At 40.2% G+C, this 14,574-nt stretch overlaps 1 protein-coding gene and 1 long non-coding RNA gene across 4 annotated transcripts in view; one reads left to right on the forward strand and one right to left on the reverse strand.

Moving 5' to 3' along the window:
• The window catches only part of pxylp1 (2-phosphoxylose phosphatase 1), a 202,075-nt gene that overhangs the window by 32,671 nt on the left and 154,830 nt on the right, over positions 1 to 14,574 (forward strand). Inside the window, exons 2-4 of one of the 3 annotated variants that reach the window (XM_069896677.1) lie at positions 7,579 to 7,664; positions 8,549 to 8,693; positions 12,775 to 12,846. The gene's annotated coding sequence lies outside the window, so the exon portion shown is untranslated. The remainder of the gene's footprint in view (positions 1 to 7,578; positions 7,665 to 8,548; positions 8,694 to 12,774; positions 12,847 to 14,574) is intronic. The other 2 variants (XM_069896678.1, XM_069896679.1) reach the window with 2 other exon arrangements.
• LOC138742384 (uncharacterized) overlaps positions 1 to 14,574 on the reverse strand; it is an 86,451-nt gene that overhangs the window by 27,712 nt on the left and 44,165 nt on the right. The gene's annotated exons all lie outside the window — the stretch shown is intronic.

Below are 14,574 nucleotides of genomic sequence, written 5' to 3' on the forward strand. Positions count from 1 at the left end.
TTGTTCCTCCCACTCCTCAAGGACACTGTCAATGTCATGGGGGGGGGGGCGCGTTTGCAGGCCATGCCCCCCCAAACAAGTTATTGTACCACCCCCACTCACCTGATCTGATGCTGCTGTCGCCATCCTCCCCCACCCTTGATCCAGTGCAGCCGCTGCGCCACTCACCCCCCACAGTCCGAAGCCACAGAAAAATCAGTGCCCCTCCTCAGTTACCTTAATGCCCCCGATTAGATTTGTTCTGACACCAACTCTGCTGTCACCCTAATCCCTAATCTGATATGTGTCCTTGCCACCACAAACAATTCGAGCAAACAGATGTTTAGCCAGAGGTCAGTCACATTCGATTTTGGCCTCCAGAAACCTTTTTGTTGGATTTTCGTGGTAGCAAATGTTTCCAAAGACAATTGTCGCATATTTCCTTTCTCACTTTTCTCTGTTGGTGGATCTAAAAAAAAACTTGCCATTTAATAAACTGCAGCACATGTGCACAGGTTAGCTGTATGTCTTTTCTACCCAGATGTGTGATGGAAAGTGTCCTGAGCTTGGATAACTCCACCATTCCCCAATCAGCAGGTTGGCTGCTGTTCAAGGACTCAGATGAGGATCTGAATGATTACACCAGGGCTGGCAAAGACTTTACCAAAACAGCTGTGGACCAGTGCATCCCCACCAAATCGTTCAGTGTTTTCCCCAACCGGAAGCCCTACATGAACAATGAAATCTGGAACCTACTGAGAGCCAAATCACAGGCATTTAAGTCTGGAGAATCAGATCTCTACAGAAGGAGCAGTTATGACATATGGGTGAAGTGGAGTTTGCGGACAAAAATGGAACAACGAAGGATACCGACAACTGTGGGCAGAGCCTAAATGTCATATCCTGCTCCAGTAGAAGATAGCAAAGCTTCACTCCCAAATGAACTCAATGCCTTCTACACCCAATATGACCACAAGAACAAGGCCGAACCACCACTGCGCACCCCCGTGTCCCTGAGGATGACGTGATGCTCTCTTCAGGAGGAGTTAATCCGAGGCAAGCATCTGATTCAGACAGAGTGCCCAGCCGAGTATTAAAAACCTGTGTTGACCAACTTGTCAATGTATTAACGGACATCTTCAACATCTCACTCTGGCAGGACGTGGTATGTACCCGTTTCTTACAGGTGTCCAGGAAGAGTGTGTGAACCTGCCTAAGTGACTATTGACCAGTAGCAGTCACATCAACAGTGATGAAGTGTTTTGAAAGGCTGGTGTTGATGCATATCCGTTCCTATCTGAGCAGCGACATGGAACCATTCCAATTCGCCTACTGTGGCAACAGGTCTCTGATGGATGCCATCTCACTGGCTCTACACAAAGGCATGGAACACTGTTTAAAGCCAGCATACATCAGGAAGTAGCCGACTATGCCACCCACCAATCAAATGAAGGCACAAGACCCCATCCCATCCTATTAACCACTGCTCATGCATCAGTACTAAATGAGATTAGGCTGGATGATCAACCTGCCAGACCGTTAAGTGGTGGGACAGATCCACAGTCACCCTCTCACCAGCTTGCATGAGTTGGAGGCTGGTGGGGGCTGAGGTGGTGGTGGGGGGGGGCCACACACTCACACATATTTTGCATTGGCCCAGTTGCTGCTGGTGACTCGCTGACACTTGGGAGTCCAAACATGCCTGCGTGGGCCAGTGAGCCAAGAGCAGGGACAATATCGTGGGAAGTAGAAAAGGGGGCTGCGTTGGGCAGGGTTAGTGGAAAGAGTGAGGTGTCAATGGAGTCAGGTTAAATAAAGAAGACTTGCTGAGGTTTGGGAGCTGTTCTTCTCGGGATTTGAGGAAACCTCCGAGGGTAGTAAATGCAGCTCAGAATATAATGACCCTACCCTCCATGGACTCCGTCTACATCTCCTGCTGCTTGGGAAAGGCAGCCAACATACTGAAGGACTCACGCATTATGCCCCAAGCACACTCTCTTCCAAGTGGATAGATTATGAAACTCCTGAATGGACCCCCATAACAACATTGTATTGGAGATCACATAGGAGGTGAAACCAAAGGATGACTTAGTTGAAGCATATTTAAGGCTGTAAAAATGTTTGTCACCTTTTTGAAATGCTAATTTTACTTCATCATAATCCCACTGGTTCACATGTGCCCATCTACCAAATCTATCCTCTTCCTTGCCATAAGCTAAATATATCTAATTGTGTATGATCTTGGTACTTTGAATTTCATTCTTAACTGAAAATAATATAGGTCATGATATTCTTGCAAGGAACTTCTGCATCAAAAAAATCTTTATCTGAATTCCAAGTCTTAGCCTTACTATGACAATAACATAATCTACAAATTTGTCAATGATACCACAGTATGACGGTGGGTTGTATAAAGGAAGGGGATGAGTCAGCGTACAGGATGGAGATTGAAAACTTGGTTGAATGATGCACTAACAACAACCTTGCACTTAATGTCACCAAAACTAAGGAACTGATTGTTGACTTCAGGAAAGGAAAGCCAGAGGTAAACAATCCAGTGATCACTTGGGGAATCAGAGGTGGAGAGAGTGAGCAAATTTAAGTTGTTGGGAGTCACTATCACAGAGGATCTTTCCTGGACCCAACACACCAATGACATAATGAAGAAAGCACATCAACACCTCAATTTCTTCAGGAGTTTGCAGAGGTTTGGTATGACACCAGAAACCCTGGCAAATTTCTACAGAGGTGTAGTGGAAAGTGAGCTGATCAGCTGCATCATAATCTGGTATGGGGACACCAATACCCCTGAGTGTAAAGCCCTCCAAAAGGTAGTGGACGTAGCCCAGAACATCACAGGCAACATCCTCCCCTCTATTGAGTACATCTATAGAGAACACTGTCATTGGAGAGCAGCAGCAATGATCAAAGACCCACACCACCCTACACATACTCTGTTCTCACTGCTGCCATCAGGAAAGAGGCATAGATGCCACAAGACTTGCACCAGCAGGTTCAGGAACCTTTTACCTTTACCCCTCCACCATCAGACTCCTCAACGACAAACTCAATCAGCATCTTATTTAAGGATTCTTACTTGTGCACTTTATTGATTTTCTCTTTGTTCTCTCTGTTTTGCATTGTCAGTTCATTAACATTTATTATCTGTTTACAGTTCTTTCTTTATTTACGTTTTACACTGTGTACAGTTTACTTTTTGCACTCTCAATTAGTGAAAAAGGAATCTAGGATTGTTTGTGATGTCACGTAAGTACTCTGACAATAAATTTGAAATCTCAAATTGAACACACGGAGCACTCACTGCCAGTCCCCCTCAAAGGCCCACACTCGCTGCGCTGTCCAGGGTGCAATGATGAGTCCCACATCTCAATGCTGAATAGCCATGTGGCCCATCCTGCCCTTATGGGAAACCTCATAACACTGAGGTTTGAGGTGAGTCATTGCTGGTGAAGTCCTGGCAGAGGCAGGGATTGACATCAGGTTCACAGCCCAGCCACACCATACCCCAGTGGATGTCCTTTTTTCACGTGTCTCTGAATGTTCAGACCAGAGGGGAAGAGCTCCACAACAAATTAGCAAGCAATATAAGTGGGCTTTACTTTGAATTGTGGTAAATTACTGAAGATCACTGCATGAGTCAACATGTATTTCAGAGAGATATTTGAGGCAATACTGCCCTCTAGCAATACCTGGTGCAATGGAATTTGTCATTTTTACTGGCTAAGTAATAATACACATTAGTTAATACTGAAAGTAAGTGACTATATTACTATGGAATCTCACAGTCACAGTACTCAACTTGCTTTTCTTTTCTTTTCTTTAATAGATTTAGCAGCATGTGGCCCAAGTGCATTTAACTCAATACATTTCTATCAAAAGTGTCACTGACTCGCAACAGTACTCGTCTTCCATATATTTGTCTAGCTAATAATAGTGGGCTGATATCGCCTCAAACCGTGCATCTTGGCGCCTCACAGTTTGGCGGGCAGCAACCTCCTTTGAAGAAGACCGCAGAGCCCACCTCACTGACAAAAGGCAAAGGAGGAAAAACCCAACACCCAACCCCAACCAACCAATTTTCCCTTGCAACCGCTGCAATCGTGTCTGCCTGTCCCGCTTCGGACTTGTCAGCCACAAACGAGCCTGCAGCTGACGTGGACTTTTTACCCCCTCCATAAATCTTCGTCCGCGAAGCCAAGCCAAAGAAGAAGAAAGAAGAAGAATAGTGAACTAAATGTGAAAAATACCAAATTTGTACCCTATCAACAAAATTTTAGTTCTTCATCTTCACATTTTGTTAGTATAAATCTGACCTTTCAAACACATCTCTTTACTCATGACAACGAAATCCATATAGTTAGCATCTACGCCTGCTTAACCTGCAGTGTTTCCAGTGTCTGCTTTATCTTCAAGTAACATTTACCCTCAAGGACAGCATGGATATTATGAGCTAAATGTCTTCTTCAGGGCCACACTTGGTGTGATTCTGATATTATCCATCACTGAAACCTGGCGTTCTACAATAGTGGACAGAATGATCAAGAGCAAATTGCCAAACAGTCTAATCTTCTGTTCCCGAGGGGATCTGCAATGGAGGGGCTGAGACGTGCAAACAGAAATTGGTCAGAGTAGATCGCAGGGGTTCAGTTCATCAGAGGTTTGGGGGAAGGTCTGTGGGCATGGCATTTCCTCTTGGTGGTGGGGAGGAGCCTTGTCCTCGGGTGGGAGGTACTCTCGGTGCTGCTGTGCATGGCACGGGTGAGGCCCATCCACTGCAATTCCACCTTGGTGGTCACTGGAGCAGTTTTCTGCTTCAAATGGGGATCCAAGATGGAAAGGTCTGCATGGTCAGTATGTACAAACCGCCAGACAATGAAGGCAAAGGGGTACCCAACGTTGCCCTCATCTTGATGACTACCTTCATGTGTGGCTGCATCAGGTTGTGCATAGAACCAAAGTTCAAGGGCACTATGTGGTATTATGTGCTGAGGTTTTAGCTGTCTCAGGTGTTGTTAAGGATGGGCCTGGCCCCGTTGCTGTGTAATGTTCCAGACAATTGTACTTTGCTACACCACCTATCCTTTATGGAAATGTTTTTTCCAGAAGAATGTCTTTGACCATAAGGTCATCAGACAGTGTTCAGCACAGAACATCTGCAGACACTGAGGGATGAGGACACAATGGATATGGTGGGGTGGTTCATTGAGCAGACCATCCAGGTCATCTGGAGGAATGTGTCATGTTGGTGCTCACGAGCAAGTACCAGGTCTTGGCCTGGCTGGTGATGAGAGGATCTCTCTCAGTCAGATCCTTTCTGCACAAGTGGAACATCAGCCACAACATAAATTGTCGTGAGATGACTGTGGTGGAGTAGAGACAGTCACCCACCTCTTTGCAGAATGTAGATTCACTAAGAGTGTGTGGAGAAGGATGGAAGCGTCCTTGTCACTTTTCATCCCCAGCAGTAGGATGACAGAGAACCCTGATTTACAGGCTGTTCCCAGGGATGAACACAATCAGGCATCCAGAATCGTGGAAGACCGACAGCTTGGTGAAAGATTCACTTTGGTTTGGCCAAAACCTGTTGGTCTTTCAGCGCACGGAATGTCTTTGCGGAAATGCTGCTGACTGGCTAATTCCAAGTGACGAGTAAGTGCTGAGGAATGCACTGAGGTGTGGTGCAGCCAACACGAGGATATTGTGGGGAAGGATCACAGTCTCAAGCCCTTGCATTTAAACTCTCCTGTTCCCCATCCTCTCACAGACTCCCTTTTCCTCTCACAGCCCAGACCCAGTTTCTCTGGAATTCATATTTTTCTAAGATTTCCCATTTCTGATTAAAGCCCTTCAACCTGAGATTGCTTCTCTCTCTATGGAAACTCTCTGTCTTGATGAGTATTTCTGAAATGTTATAGTTTTATTACCATGTTACAATAATCTGAACATGCTGGCTGAGGAAATGCACAGTTCATAGTAAAATACAATTTGTTCATTAGTATATTATTCATCATTATTGTGGAGGGATATTTTCACATTCAACCACTGAACTGCAATCATTTACTGTCCTTTTCATAATGTTGATGCTATGCTAGTTCACAATTCACAACTCCTCTTGGAATTCTCCCAACTGGATGAAAGCTCTGTGTGCACATGGAGCTTCCCTCTTAGTTGTTTAAATTATGTGCACACAGAGAAGATGAACAGTAAAACCTGAGGACTTCAAAGGATGCTTTGAACTAATTTTAAACAAGAAGTTCAGCTCCACATGATGTTAACCCTGAATGCCATGGGACTTTCAGGAAACTACTTTGCTATGGTTCAATAGTCATCATATAAATACATCTTATAAATAGCAACAGGATTTTGAGATGAAAAGTAAAATATCAAAAGGGGTCCATGTGAAAGAACTGTTTCTTGTTGATGTTATAGTTGTTACAACATTTAAAAAAAAAGACAGAGGTAATATCCTGAATAAAATCATCCTCCTACTAGGCCAACCTTATTTTGAATATCGTGAACAGTTTTGAGTGGCTGCGTAGATTATTCCAAATATGTATCGTTATTAACAATGGATATTTGGGATGCAATTAGAACATACCTTTATAATGTTATTAAAAAAATAAGGAACAAAAGATTGTTTCCTTATTTTCTTGAATTATTGAAACCATACAGAAAGTAAATCAAAATGCCAATACAAGCAGGACTCATTATTTCATTCAGCTATTTTCAAAGCAGCTCCAGATTCAATCAAATTTGTTTTGAAGTCACTGTGACCTCTGGGTCACCTTAGATGTTACAATGTTCCTTTGCTATGCCAAACCAGGCATAGCTGGTTTTGTTTGCTTTGCTAGTTGAGCCCCTTTCCATTCCTTAATATTAATTCCTCAGTTCCATTTGGCTCTACTGATTTCATTAATGCAAGAATGGTGGATCTCCACAGAATGCATTCGCATGCAGATGCCATGGTCTCCTCTCAGCTCAAGAATATCTGGATGGCAAGGACATGTATGATAAATTTCATTTCATAAAGGACAGCTCTGCCTTTGATAACAGTTCCTTCAAGCTCATTCCTAAACTTTACAATCTGGGTCTCAATGCTCCCCTCTGCAACTGGATTGTTGACCTCTTGATAGCAACTGCAATCAGTGAAGATGGGCAATGACACCTTCTCCACAATCAGACTTGACACTAGTGATCCTCAAGTATGTGTATTTAGTCCCCACCGAAATCCCTCTAAAACCACAATTGTACAGCTTGATATTGTTCCAGCTCCATCTTCATAGTCTCTGACAGCACCATAGTTGTGGGCTGTTTCTCTAATAATAATGAGTTGGAATACAGGAAATAGATTGGAAGTCTAATGGCATGGTGCCAAGATAGCAACCCCTCTCTCAATGCCAGTACGATTAAGGAGATTAACATTGACTTCAGGTGAAGTTGAAAGAGCAGATAGCTTTAAATTCTTAGGAATAAGTATCTAAAATGACCTGATAATTAAGGAAATGTCCCAATGCTTCTACTTTCTGAGAAGGCTAAGATGTTTTGTTTGTCTCCCCTGTCCCTCCACAACTTCTACAGGTGCACTATCAAAAAAATTACTTGTTGGATGCATCAGAGTGTGGTGTGGAACCTGCTTGACTCAAGGTCAGAAGAAGCTGCCAAAGGTAGAGAATACAGCTCAAAACATTGCTTAAAAACTTCTCTCCCCTGCATGGACTCCATCTACATCTCATGCTGCTGAGGAAAGGTAGCCAACACACAGAAAGAACCATCACCCCAACCCAGACACACACTCTTTTCTCTCCAGCCATTAGGGAAAAAGCTTAAGACTGCAGAAACATGTACCCACAGGGTTAAAGACAGTTTCTTCTCTGCAGCTGCCAATGAGCCCCATAACTACACTCATGTGGCCCTTGCCTGGTGCTACTGATTTTCCTTAACACTGCTATCCTATACTCTTTAAATTGTGCTCTATACATGACTGTATGTTATACTGGAGATACCCTGATGGTCTGTTTGCAGAAGAACCTTGAACCTTACTCACTGTGCAAGGTATTTTGTGACAAATAAGATTAAACTTCATTTAAAGATTGAAATTAACCTTACTAAAAATAAAATTGAAATGTGGTTATCAGCCAGTAGGTGGTGTTATGCTCCAGGATTGTGAACAACGTACCAACACAAAATTCAGACTAAAAGCAACACAACAGAATAATCGCTATTGAGAATATAATTATATTTTTTTCTGAAATGTATTTACAATTATTTTGTTTTCTGCTCGCTTACGATATTAATATAATTTCAAACACTTGATTTAAAAGACATTGTGAAGGAGCTGTTGGATGGGCCTGTGTTTTGGCTAATCAGCAGATGTATTACAATTTTTTTTGTCTCTGGATCTCTTCATCACTGCTGGAAACCACAAGATGAGCAGGGTTGAATTAATTGGTTAATTTCTGTTTCTTGTTTCAAAGATGATAAATACCTCCAGGATTTTCTGCTTTTTTGCATATTGCCTTCATCTTAAGTTTTTTTGTGTTTTCTTTAGCCATGCCTTTTGATGTTGGCAATTACACAACATGAATTTGTCCTTTGGTTGCCTGTACTGTGGATCATAGCAGAAGAATCATAGAATGTAGTAAAGAGCATGAGAAGAGAGTGAGAGAAAATAAATAACATCTTGCTGACCACAGGTGTGTGTGAGAATATATGCATTTAAATTCAGAGACACTGCGTTATAATTATTTAATTGGTAGACAATAAAAATAGTTCACAACTGTAAAAGTTTACATCTTAAATTTTATTTACAGTATAGTAAAAGCCAATTCCGGCCATTTAAACCCATGCCGCCCAAATTCACCCAAAGTAACCACAACAATTTGCACATTGTATAAACGAGTTATTTGTAAAACAACTACAAATTTAATAAAGCTATATATTGTCAGTGATAAAATCATAGAAAATATATGATACAGAAAGAGGCCTCTTATCCATTGTATTGGCATCAGTCAAAAAAGAGCTCCACAGTCTAACTCCAAGCTTCAATTATTTGCCTGGCAGGCCTGCAAGTCACAATTATTTAAATGCACATCCTAGTACTTGTTAAGTATGATTTTGTCTCAAATATGCTTTTGGGATTTGGTGAATGAAGAGGTGTGGGTGTAAGTGGAGTATCTCGTACAGTCACAGTGGATTGTTGGAGAGAGAGGAATGGACAGGAAATTAATGGAGGGAACAGTCCCTGTGGAAGGAGGGGAGGGGAATATATAGTGGTGGGATCACATAGTATATGGCAAAAATGGCAAAGGAGGATGTGTTTGATCCAAATGCTGGTGGGTGGTTGGTGAGAACAAGAGGAATCCTTTCCTTGTTGCATGTGGGGGTGGAGGGGGCCAAGGCAGATGTGCTGGTAATGGAGGATATGTAGGTGAGTGCTGAGGTGAGGGTGATAGAAGGAAAGCCACGTTGTTTGAAGAAGGAGGACATCTATGATAACCTGACATGGATGTCCTCATCCTGGGTGCAGATGCAATGGAGCCAGAGGAATTGAGAGAATGGAATGGAGTATAAAGAGGTATACTTGAGGTAGCTGTGGGAGTTGGTGGGTTTGTAGAAGATGTCTGTTTAGAGTTTGTCTCCTGAGATGGAGATAGAGAAAATGAGGAAGGAGAGAGCGTTGGTAGAAGTGGACCAAGTGAATTTGAGGTCGGGGTGGAAGTTGGCAGCAAAGTGGATGAAGTCTATGAGCTCAACCTGGGTGCATGAGGCAGCACCAAAATAGTCATCAATGTAGCAGCAGAGGAAGAGTTGAGGGGCCTTGCATGTGTAGCCAACAATAAGGCAGGCATAGCTGGGGCCCATGTGGGTACTCATGGCTATCCCTATGACCTAGAGAAAGTGGGATGGCCCAAAGGAGAAATTATTGAGGGTGAGGACAAATGCTTCCAGCTGGAGGAGGGTGGTGGTGAGACAACTAGATGGGCCTATTGACCAGAAAAAAATGAAGGGCTTTGAGGCATTCAGCATGGGGGATGGAGGTGTATAGAGATTAGGTGTCCATAGTAAACATGAGGCAATTAAGTTCAAGGACCTTGAAATTGTTGAAGTGATGGAGGTTGTGTGAAGTGTCCTGGATGTAGGTGGGGAGGGACTGGACTGGGAGGGAATCATTGTTGAGGTAAATGGATACAAATCGGTGAGACAAGAACAAGCAGACACTATACGTCTTCCTAGACAATTAGTTTGTGGATCTTGGGTAGGAGGTAGAAATGGGCGGTGCTGAGTCGGAAAACAATAAGGTTGGAGGCTGTGCCAGGGAGGTGACTAAAAGTGATGAGTTCAAACACTTCAACCCCTTCCCATGCTATTCAATATCCTTCTATTTACCGTACTGTTGTAAGATTTTGTATTTCTCTGTATTAGTTCCCATTGGCATTTTTCTGTTCAACTGACTAAACCATCTGTATCTTCCTGCAGTTTAAAGTTTAATTCCACACTGTCAAATTTGACTATTTTATGTATCTTTTGCAAACCTCTTTATTAAGGCTGTTAAATGTATATATAATTTTTAATACTTATAACAATATGGAAGGAATAAGCACTGAACCCTGTCCTGTGGAACAACAGTGGTAACAACCTTCCAGTCGTACAAACACCCATTGACCATTCCCATTTGCTAACTGGAAATTTAGATGCAATTTGTCATTATTTGTTTGAATGTAACCATTTTCCACCCCCTTCGCAAAACATGCTTTAATTCTACAATGCATAGCAATCTCTGGCATTTAGTTGACAAAACTGTTTTTGTCCCCTATTTATTGACGAGAAAGATTGCAGTCAATGTAATGATATTACCTGTATCAATTAATTAGGCTGAAATACGACGTGGATATCAACATTGCCGAAAAGGCAAGGAAATAGCATGATACTGAGGAAAAGGAGAACCCTAGGGGTCCACAGGCCTTGTAGCAAAGCAGATATTATAGATGGTTTAAAGGGGATTTTGGATACTTTATTTTATTGACTATGGCATAGTATTGAAGAGCAGGTAGAAAGATGCAATACCACATACAGTTCTAATCACAACATGACAAAAAGGATATGATCTCTCCAGCTGGAGGCAAAGGGGATTTATAAAGATTGGAAAGAGTGGAGAATTTTGTTGAAAAATAGGCTACAATGAGGTTGTTTTCTTTGTAAATGGAAGATTTAATTGAAATATATGAAATTAGAAAGAACTCAGGAAAATCCTTTATCTTTAATCTTTCAACAGTCAGAGGATACACCTCCTGTAGGATTACAGACAAGATAAAGATCTGCAACATAATTAAAATCAATCAAAACATAACTGACCTGTAGCATGAACTCCGTTTCTCTCCCCAGAATGTACCAGACATTCTGAGCATTTCCAGCACTCTCTGCTTTCATCAGATGCAGTGAATAACACTGACGTTTTCCAAATTATAACAGAAAATACAAAATAAGTGACATGAGTGCGTAATTGTTTTCTGGTGATATAGAATGAGACCAGTGCATACTGGATCAAGCTTTTCTTCTTGGAATTAAAAAAAAAATTGGTTGTAGTGAATGATGTTACATTTCGTGATCACTGACATGCACCGGTGACTGCACACTTTTCACAGCCCCATTATTCAAAAAGATCCTAGACTCTTAAATCAAAAGTAAGAAAACAGAACATGCAGTAAAACAGTACAACTGCTGAAAAGTTACAAATCCAGGTTCCTATTTTGAGATGATGATTTTATAGGGGTTTGAAGTTAGATTCCATAAATAATTTAGTCAGTGGCCATCTGTTTGTTAAGGTGGGTTGAAATGTGATTCAGAAATTTCAAAAATATACTCGAGTATATGTCCTCTGAAAAATATTTTTATAATATTTTATTTGGAGATTAAAAGCATCCCTCCACTACCACCATCTGAATCCGACCACCATTCCAATTTTGTAGCCAATTATCTAGCTCCTCTGGATCCCATGTGATCTTTTCAATATTTTTTATTGTTTTATAAGTAACTAAATTGTGCATAGGTGATAATAATAAGAATAAGTATGAAACAAAGTAGATATACTATTACAGATGGCTACAAATTATACATTGAAAAAGACAAAAAATAAAAAAAAACATTAAAAAATGTCAATTTGTAAAGATGTGGGGCCCATTCATAGATTATCATGATGTGAAGAATTAAGAATTTTGAATATTCTGGAAATTCTCTATCCGATGTCTGGAGGTCACTATCTGATCCATAATTTTCCTTTTCTTTTACAAAGGTTACATTGATCAGAGGGAGGGGGTTGATTAGATTTAGTTTTTAGGTTTTTTTGTTCATTTTCTTCTTTTTTCCTTTTTATCAATTTTTATTTGGATTAATTTGGCAAATGTGGATGCCTTCATGGTTATCATAGATTAATTCAGTAACTAATTTCTCATGTTTAAGGAACTCTCTGATGTGGTCCCACCAATTTTTTTTGTATGTGTACATGAGATGATGTTACATTTTTTCCCTTAAAATTTTGTATCAAACTTTATATGTTAAACTCAATAAAAACATTTTAAAAAAAGAACATGTAAAAATTATGCTAATAATCTAACTCCTCTGTTGTGAAATTATTGGTTGAACATGTGTGTTCCACGAATGTAAAAGGGAAAACATCCAAACTACAAAACAGGATCTAAATAATCTTATAAATTATTAAAATAATTAAGAAAGGACCTCATAAATGGACAAAGTTAACTATGCAATCTAATGTTCCAGACCACCGGCTGAAGTGGGACCTCCAGCCTACCCTCTATGGACCTGTTCAATTGTTTGGATTCCCCAATGAAGGTCAGTTATACAAATATTCTTTGAAATTGAGAACAAATTCTGGCCCAATATGTACTGAGACTGTTTAGTTAATATAGTCATATTTTAACTGCAAAAAAAGTATTTAAGCATTTTAGACTAATATTCTCATTTAAAAAAAGCTTTATCTGAATTTTTAATTGAAAGTTGGTGCTCGTGAAATATGAACAAAATACATAATGTTTTAGATTGTATTGGCATTAATAAAAGACTACACTATTTGTCCTTGGAATCCATCTGATCTCTGTGAAGAATGACTTCAGGGACAATGTGTGTCAGGGTGATGACTGCATAATAACTGCAAGGGAAAACAATGTTGAGGTTCCAAAATGCATCTTAAAAAAGAAAATAGGGTGCAATGGAATTATTCTACTCAAATTAATCAGGATCAACCACTGATATAATGATTGGAAAATTATATTCCTATTCTTTATACAACTATACAGAAATAAGTTTTCCTTAACAATTGTATTTGTGCAGAATATGCAAAAAAATGTATTTTGCAATTCATATTAAGCTTTGCTTCTCCAAATAATTGCTTAGTTTCAACAACTAAAGATTTCAGAAGTAAATATGTGAAAGAAGTAACTGTTCAGTTCAGATCACGTGTTGGCCCAAAGATATTTATTGAGTAAATAAAATTAAGGAGTAAGTCAATTTTCAATCGTATAATGGTAATGGGAGCAAATGACAGCATTCAAATTAAAAGTTCTTTACTCTGAATCAAAATTCCAAGCACTGAGACTTTTGGCGGCTACAGCATGGGTTCGCAGCAGTAGTTAGGTGGTCCTATTTTTTTAAAGTATTTCTTCCATTCATTCATTTCTAATGTTTCAACCAAAGTGCTTTATACTTTTCCCCTTGTTATTTATCATTGATAATTATTTTAAAATGACTACAATGAGTGCTAAAGCTGAAAAAAATGGCAAAAAGGAGAAAGAGACAGCTAATCTGACCGTGGACTCCATTTCTGATCTTTTAAACAAGTATATACGGGAGATAAGTAAAACAGTAAAAGGAAGTCAAATCTACACTTGGAAAAGATTTGGAATTGTTATCAGAAAATTGATGTACGTCTTGGAACTGTGGAAACAGTCAATGATCATGTGGACAAATTAGAGGAATTTTGCTCAGAATTATCTGCTAACCATCTTAAATTAACTTTGAAAGTTATTGACTTGGAGAGCAGAAGCAGAAGACAGAATATACGTATTTTGGGCTTGGCTGAAAATATTGAAACTGACTAACTGGCCAATTTCTTTTCAGAGATGCTTTTGGAAGTTTTTGGAAATGTGTTCTTTTCTTTCAAGCCTTGGCTAGACAAAGCTTATTGCTTTTTGATTCCCAATCCAGCTTTCTGTGGGATGCTGCCCACGTTCGGTTATTCTGCGGTTTCATTGCTACCAAATAAAAGATCTCGTAATTTGTGAAGCCCATCAGAAAGGAACCCTTCAATATCTGTGAACAACAGATCAGATTTGTAGATGATCTTTGTCCTGAAGTGATGAGTCTACATATAGAATATAAAGAAATCTGTACAGGAAAGGATTCAAGTCTACCCAGCACACATCCGAATCACACCCTTCGATGGTCACAATAAGTTTTTGAATTCAATAGATGAAGCATGAAGATTCTTGTAAGATTTGCCTTCAACATCAAGTCCTGCATGACCTGTTATTTGATGTCTGAAGCTTTTTGTTTTCTTTTCTT

Source organism: Narcine bancroftii, chromosome 9, assembly GCF_036971445.1.
Source record: "Narcine bancroftii isolate sNarBan1 chromosome 9, sNarBan1.hap1, whole genome shotgun sequence".
Lineage (NCBI taxonomy): Eukaryota > Metazoa > Chordata > Chondrichthyes > Torpediniformes > Narcinidae > Narcine > Narcine bancroftii.